We start from the raw sequence: 7,500 nt of genomic DNA, 5'->3' as shown, positions 1-7,500 counted from the left end.
TATCCATTGCCAAGAGTCGTTTTAGACTTTACATTGCAGCACTACTTCTGAAAAAACACCGTCTCTGGGTTGGCGAAAGGAGGCCGTTTAGTTGCATTTTCCTTGACACTTTTCGTGCCGGGCTTTGGTGATATCCGGAAGTTATGCGTACGATCCAACCAAATCTGAAGTTTTGGGAATGGATGAACGCATAACCACGGAATCGGCAGGCACAGTAAGAAACCGGCCTACCAAGAGTGATGTTTCATTGTTCTGAGGTCATTCTGTTTCCAGGGTACGACAATGATCCTTCCGCAGGTTCACCTACGAAAATCTTGTTACGACTTCTTCTTCCTCTAAATGATAAGGTTTAGTGGACTTCTCGCAACGTCGCAGACGGCGAACCACCTGTCACGCCCCCAATCCTGGATAAGATTGTCGGGACGGCCATGGTTCGAGGGAAACGTACCAGCCGGTCTTAAGACCTTAAGGCTAGCGTTCCATGGCCAAGATAGAAGGTTAAGGACGTCAGGATGCGGAGACTTAACCTTATAAGTGAAAGAAGTCAGCTAGCATAAGTTGTACAAAAGCTGGGTGATGCTTACGAGAAGCTCGATCAGCTAGACGTAGCTCGGTCAAGCTCAGCCTAGCTCATTCAAAGTTAAATCAGCTCAACTAGCTGGACTACTATCTCACTCAGCTGAGGCAGCTGGGAGTCAGCTCATCTCAGCTCGACGGACTGTTCGAGTTTTGGGCCAATGGTTCGGGTCCGAGTCAGTGGCGGGCCATGAGGTCCAGGCAAGGATCCTTCACCTTTCTGAAGACATAGGACACACTTGGTCCAGTCTGGTTCATGATCCGGACATGGTGGCTCATACGGACAGTCCCACATCCGTCCTTCTCCTTACCGCAGTCCCTGCTTCAGGATACAACGAACCTGGACAGAAGCCGATCAGTCACATTTAATAATCTGTCTTTATTTTGTTTAATGACTAGATCTAGATCTAGATCTACTTTTCTATTTAATTCCTAGATCTACAAAACTCTATAAGTATGAAACTCTTTCATTTTAATAAATCAGAAATCGATTTTGTCTAAAGTTTGAGTTAAACTCTTTGTTCTTCGTTTAGAACTTGTTTTTAGTTTCTTGGTGAGTCATATCCAAGTAAACACTTCCTCAAATCGTTGGTCTTGTGAGTCATATCAAGCAACGACCAGATATCCTTCACTTGGTGGTCTTGTGATTGATATCAAGCACCATTTGGAGTCGGGAATATCGAAGGCCTTTCCGCAACGTTCGTGCGACCCTTCAATCCATCCAGTTCTCCATCCGGAGTTCATATCCAAATCTGATCCATTTGAGTGAGCCGATCTTAGGGTCCTTCAAGTGGTATCAGAGCCGCTCGTTTGGTATCTTCTAAATCATTCATCTTTCTCATCTTCCATTTCTAAATCATAAACACTTCTTCTTCTATCCATCTTGAATCCGGACCCCTCATTACCATCCTCTATCTATAAAAAAAAAGTTTTTCATTTGGGGATTGGTGGTGGAAGAGAAAGCCTGCTGGCTGAGGAGAAATCCAGCCTTTGAGGTGGTTAAAACGGATTCCCAAAACCAAAATCTCTTATCTTTCTCTCTTTTAAAATTATCTTGTGTTTGCTTGGATTTTGTCCATTGGGATTCTTTGATGTGTTCTTCTTAGAAAATTGAGTAGAAACTTGTGTGTGATCACCTAAATCTGAGAGAAACACTTGAGTGGGTGAGATTAAACACTTGAGAGAGTGAGGTTATATTTTCTAATTTTGTGTTGAGATTTTCAGGTTATGATGTTTGGTCTTGAAAGGGAAAGTAGCAAGGAGAAATCCCCACAACAAACTATCTCTCAATCTTCATTTAAATATTCTTTGAATAATTTTGATGAGTTTGTTAGTGTGCAAGATATGCCAAACAGGAGGTGCAATGAACCTTTCAAGTCGTCCCAAGGTGAAGCTGATCCAAAGAGATGTTTGCTTCAGTTTGATGTCCAAGAGTTTTGTGATAACTTTGTGGAGGAAGTGGTGAAAACCCTCAAGGACGTCAACCAGACCCATAAGAAGAGCATATCCACACGTGCACCTGTAGCTGAGCCATCCTTATTCATCAGCAAGAAATCCAAAGGTAAATCTGAAATCCATGTTGAGGAGTTGAAAGATTTTTCAGATTCTTTACCCATCTATGATGAATATGATGAAGAGCCAATTGAAAGCTTGTTTTCTTGTGAGAAAAATTGTGATCTTCCTTCTCTTGAACCTGAGTTTGCAACTGATATTGAACATGCAATTGTAGAACTAACCATTTTGCAACCGGAGCATCCGAGTAGTCTTGTTTTCTCTCCACAGGTTTTGGAGGAAGAGCCACTAGATTTACCACATCAAGGACCATGTCTTGACACTAGGATATTTTTTGATGAAGATCAAGATCCTATCTTTGATGAGGAGGAAGAAGCAACAAACATAACATCCATCGCTATGGAGAGCCATCTTTGCTTTGATCCCGACACAACTCCTGCCCCTTTGTCTTTTGAACTTCAAGCGCACTTGTTTGTTTGAGTATCCAGGAAAGACAGGTTGAGCCTCTGAGAAATGAAAGCATTGACCGTGCCCAACAGCCTGAGATTTGGAGAAGCTTTGTTCAAACCGGCTACCTTGGAGATACCAGCAACAGGGGTTCAGTCAAAAAACGGATATCTCAACATTCAGAAGGTCTTTTGTCATGAATTCAATTTCAAAGGAAATCCAACTCACCAAGGATTCACTGAGGATTGGAATCACTTGAAAAGCATCACGGAGGAAGGAGTTATGAATTTTCCAAACCGGAGATTCTCCAGTCTGTCTATCCTCGAGTACCAGACTTCTAAAGGAGATTGAAGCTCAAGAAAGGAGCGGCCTAAGCCAAAACCGATCCTCAATCAACCAAAGGTCTTTCCTCAGTCAACCTCCTGTCCAAACCAAAAGCACTGTAAGGATCATGGGTTGATTGTCTCTGCTCATCTTGAAAATGTTTTAAAACCGAGAATTTCTAAGCAAAAACAAATCTTACTTGGTGGAAAAACGTTTTGCTTAAACATTTTCTTGAATTGTTTTCATTGAGCTGTGGTTTGAAAGATAGTTGGTTTAAGAAAAGGAATGAACCAAAATTGCTTAGGCCAAAAAATCAATTTGATTTCATTCAAGATGAGGATAGAGAAACCCTTTGATTATTTCTTTCGCAGATTTGATGTGGTTTCTCTAGTTGTTTTGAATGAACATGATAAGCATGATCAGTTTCCAAGGAGAGCAAGCCCTGGTGAATGTCTAAGGACTTGTGTTTGTGGAACATGAAACCGCACATAACTGAGGGAAACGAGTTCAAACATCCAAAGAAGTTTCTGTCCAAACTTTTCATTCATTGAATTTTCCATGAATTTTAAATCCTTTGTATCCGATTTATTCGCTTTTGATACATGTATAATGGATTTGAGGACACGAGGACCAAAGGGTGCATCGTGATCCAAGGTTGCGTGCTGCCAAAGATCATGTCGTGATCCAAGAGGTACGAACGTGTCGTGATCCAAGAGGTACAAACGTGTCGTGATCCAAGAGGTTCGAACGTATCATGATCCATCGGATGTGAACGGTTCGTGACCGAAAGGGTACAAACGGGTTGGGACTGAAATGGTACGAACGGAACGGGACCGAAAAGGGTACGAGTGGTTCAATGGTCACAAGGACACCAAATGCATTATGTTGGGCGTGGACCCACATGATGGCAATAGGTTGTCCTACAGGTCAATACATGAGTGTAAGGAAATAGCGAAGGCCTTAAGGCTAGTGCAATCCGTACAACATGATTGATGTATGAACCATAATCCATGGTCAATGGATGAAGGTTCTGGCCGCAAAGGCTAAGTGGGATATCTTACGATAAACCTTTGGTTGGTGAGTAAGATAGGCGCCATATGCCTCATGTAGGGCATAGACCCACATGATGGCAATGGAAGGCCGGTTATATCAGTACATGCTAAGTGGACGATGGCTTATCAAGTCTAGTGGTCGGATCATGTTTCATGACAATGGTTCGATGGCCGAACACTAGTATGGATAGTCACGTTGCTGGAGTAAGAGTATTGATGTGATGCTTCTAGATATCAACGTTGGTGTTAATAGCTTCGAGATTGGCTAAGAGTCATGACGAAGTGTGTGGCTAGTACTATGTGTCGTAGACCATAGATACTGAGCCTAAGTGTTTCAAGGAAGGCCGTGTAAGATCTGATCATGATTGAGTATGGACGACCTTACCTCTGAATGATGGTTCCAGGTGTCAGTCCTAACCTGATTAATTAATGCATCGGTTGGTATGAACAAATCATATATGTTGTCTGGGTTAAGTCCCAAGGCCGGTCAGGCCAGATGAAGACTCATCAGTTCCAAGTCATGTGAGGATGGTTGGTTGATTGACTTTGGATCTAATGAGCTTTGTCAGTCCAGAAGATGGACTTGGTACTATTGCCTATAAGGCAAAAGGATTTCGGATTGAGCATGAGCCGAGAAAGGCCATATGCATGAGCCGAGAAAGGCCATATGCAAACCCTCAAAGGTTACTTATGTCTGTGGGGATGGTAGGTTTAATGACTAAGTACCTAGGGGAGTTGTTTGATGCAGGAGTCACGATAAGGACCTTAAGTAAGATCATTGAGTGATCGGGGTTCAGCTGTCAAGCAAGAGAAATTTGAGTCAATGGGGGACCGATGAGCTAATAAGCTCCATAGATGTGGCAAAGGTATGATCTAGCATTTACTTATGTAGATCTAGATAGAATGGTTTAGGGGAATGGAACTTCAGAATCGTATGGCTTGGTTTGGGTTTAGGATTGACCTTTAAGCTAATTGGTAGTTGAGTAAGCTGACCAAGGCTAAGGTGATTCGACCAGACAAGTGTTAGATTTGTTTTAGACCAATGGTTAACTAGAGAATAATCCGGTGCGTATCTGTTGAAAGGATCTAACCTATTAATGACTAGGCAAGACTTTAGATAAGGTTTAAGTTAGCCCTTGCCTTTAGGCGATATTATAAATAAAGGGCAAAAATTAAGAGGTTCGGCCAGGAAGTGGACCTTGCGATGTAAGGCTTCGACCACGGTCTTGTCGGCCGGATCGAGCTATTACAAGTTGGTATCAGAGCATGCTTGATCCTGTTTAGGACAACGCTCTAAGATTATGAGTTTCATACCAAAATTATTTCCAAAACTATGATGACTATGAAACATTAGTTTGGGTGAGCCAAGAAAGAGTTGAGGAAAGCTAGGGTATCATGCTTGTGAATGTGGGAATTCTAAGATGAACCGGCTTAGCCAAGATACGTTTTCCAAGGGCAAGAACCTAAAAACAGAAAGGTTGGTAGATCTAGTATTTAGAAGTAATAGACGGGTTGGAAGGGATGGAAGCAATGCAAGACTTGTTTATGGATGACCTGAAAATGGGAAGTAACATGGACCAGAGAGTGGCTTGGGTTGAAATAAACGTGCAGCATACTACTGAAGTAAAGTGTTATCCCTTGATGGTCGTTCATAATAAGTAAAGCATATGCAATATTGAAATCTGACTCAAGGGAGACACTACATGACCAGTACACGAGGGGACTTCTGATCAGATGGATCAGTTAGGACTCGGTATAAGTCAAGGTAGGTTTCCATTAATCGAGTCAGATGGAATGAATCAATTCCAATCTGAATCCGTCCAAGGAATGATTGAGGAAACTCATGATGTTCGTTCCAATCAATGGAAGAACATGATCTTAAGTACCGTAGTATGATGGGGATTGTAGTATATTATAATTGCTGTTGTGAATGGTGTGAGCATTTGCAATAGTAAGACGCTTTGGAGAATGGTATGGGACGTTTTCCAAATATGTGATCGAACCAAAATCCTACTCATCTAGGTACCTAATGGTAGTGGAAGTATTAAGTGATTGGCGACGTCATGAGGGATGTTATGGGACGTTCTTTGTGGTTTGGTCATGAACTGAGATATTTTCCACAAGTGGATTTGTGGTGTGGAAACACACATACTTTTCGACACAGAGGCTACACATAGTTTTGTGAGTCCGGGACTGGTCGGAAAGAGTCTGTTCTGTCTGAGTTCTGGGATGATTCGAGACTAGTGAGGGCAGCCGGTGGGCAAATAATGCATTCACTAGGGCTCAGGAAAAATATCCCGGTGATGATCCAATAGAGAAATCTGCCTGTAGATCTGATTGAGAAAAATATCCACGCGCCTACAGAATCATGAGATGATCCTATGCATGAATCTCTTTGGGAAAGTATTGGGCCACTCTCGATTGCCACCAAGTTCGTGTGCAATTGGAGACTGGACCTCACCCGATCCAGTACCAAAGTCTGAGTCTGAGTCCGGCTCTAAGGAAAGAAGGGGTGTCAGCAGTCCAAGTGAATCGGATGCATAGACAGGGTTGTGAAGTATTTTTTTACCACAACTACAACTATGGAGCACAGCAATTCTGTTGATCTGTCTGGGATCTCGTTGGTATCGAGATCCAATGTCTGAGTCCGGCTTTAAGGAAAGTAGTGGTGTCAGCATTCCGTGTGGATCAGATGCTTAGACGGGATTGTGAAGTATTTTTGACCACAATTACCACTATGGAGCGCGGCAAATTTTGTTAATCTGAAAGATCTGTCTGAGGACCCGTTGGTGTCTAAGTTCCCAGATGTGTTCCGCTCGCTACAGGGTGTCCCCCCTGATAGGTCGGATCCATTTATGATTGAACTGGAACCAGGGGCAGCTCCGCTGTCCTAGAGTCTGTTTCTGATGGCTCCTGCCGAGATGGCCGAGCTGAAGTCGACCACGTCCGAGAGAGGACCATGGTCACAGTACAACCAAGTCGGAGATTGACCTAAGGTTGAGAAGAGAATGATCAAGTCCAGTAAGGGATGAGGATCAGGCCACGACCTATTCGGAGATGGACCTATGGTCGGGGTGAAACAGTCGAGCCCCTGAGTGGACCAGGACCGGAATACGATCACGTCCATAAATGGACCAGGATCGAATTATGACAAAGTCCAGTGAAGGGCAGAGGTCAAGTCTGAGGCGTTTTTAGTCTGGAGGGACTAAGATCGCAATGTGGCCAAGCCTGAAAAGGTTGCGGCTGGTTAAGGGGATGATCCAGTACGTTCTGGCTGAGGTCATGAACCTTATTGTCCATAAAGGACAAAAGAACCATAACAATCTGTTAGGACTCGTTGTAGGACGAGCAGCGTAAAGATTAGAACGAGTTCGTGAGGACTTGACTGGTACATCGAGTGGCGTGGGGATTGGCCAAATCTACTAAGGCTCGAGTATGCAGCATGTCCTAGGGACTTGTTATGATCTAGTCGTGGACTATGATCAGAGATAGAATAAAATCTGAAGAAGATGATATTCAAAAGAAAGACATAGACTTGTTGGATACTAGGACCGCAACCTGGAGAGTTCGTCTAGTGACACAAGGAATG

At 43.2% G+C, this 7,500-nt stretch overlaps 1 non-coding gene across 1 annotated transcript in view; it reads right to left on the bottom strand.

The window, feature by feature from the left end:
• LOC125604265 overlaps positions 1 to 18 on the bottom strand; it is a 156-nt gene extending 138 nt beyond the window's left edge. Inside the window, exon 1 of the ribosomal RNA XR_007336089.1 lies at positions 1 to 18. This exon is cut by the window's left edge and continues 138 nt beyond it. This is a non-coding gene — a ribosomal RNA (5.8S ribosomal RNA).
• Positions 19 to 7,500: the final 7,482 nt, after the last annotated feature.

Source organism: Brassica napus, unplaced genomic scaffold (assembly GCF_020379485.1).
Source record: "Brassica napus cultivar Da-Ae unplaced genomic scaffold, Da-Ae ScsIHWf_501;HRSCAF=757, whole genome shotgun sequence".
Classification (NCBI taxonomy): Eukaryota; Viridiplantae; Streptophyta; class Magnoliopsida; order Brassicales; family Brassicaceae; genus Brassica; species Brassica napus.
The sequence above is the reverse complement of the archived record's forward strand: the minus strand, read 5'-3'. Positions and strand labels throughout refer to the sequence as shown.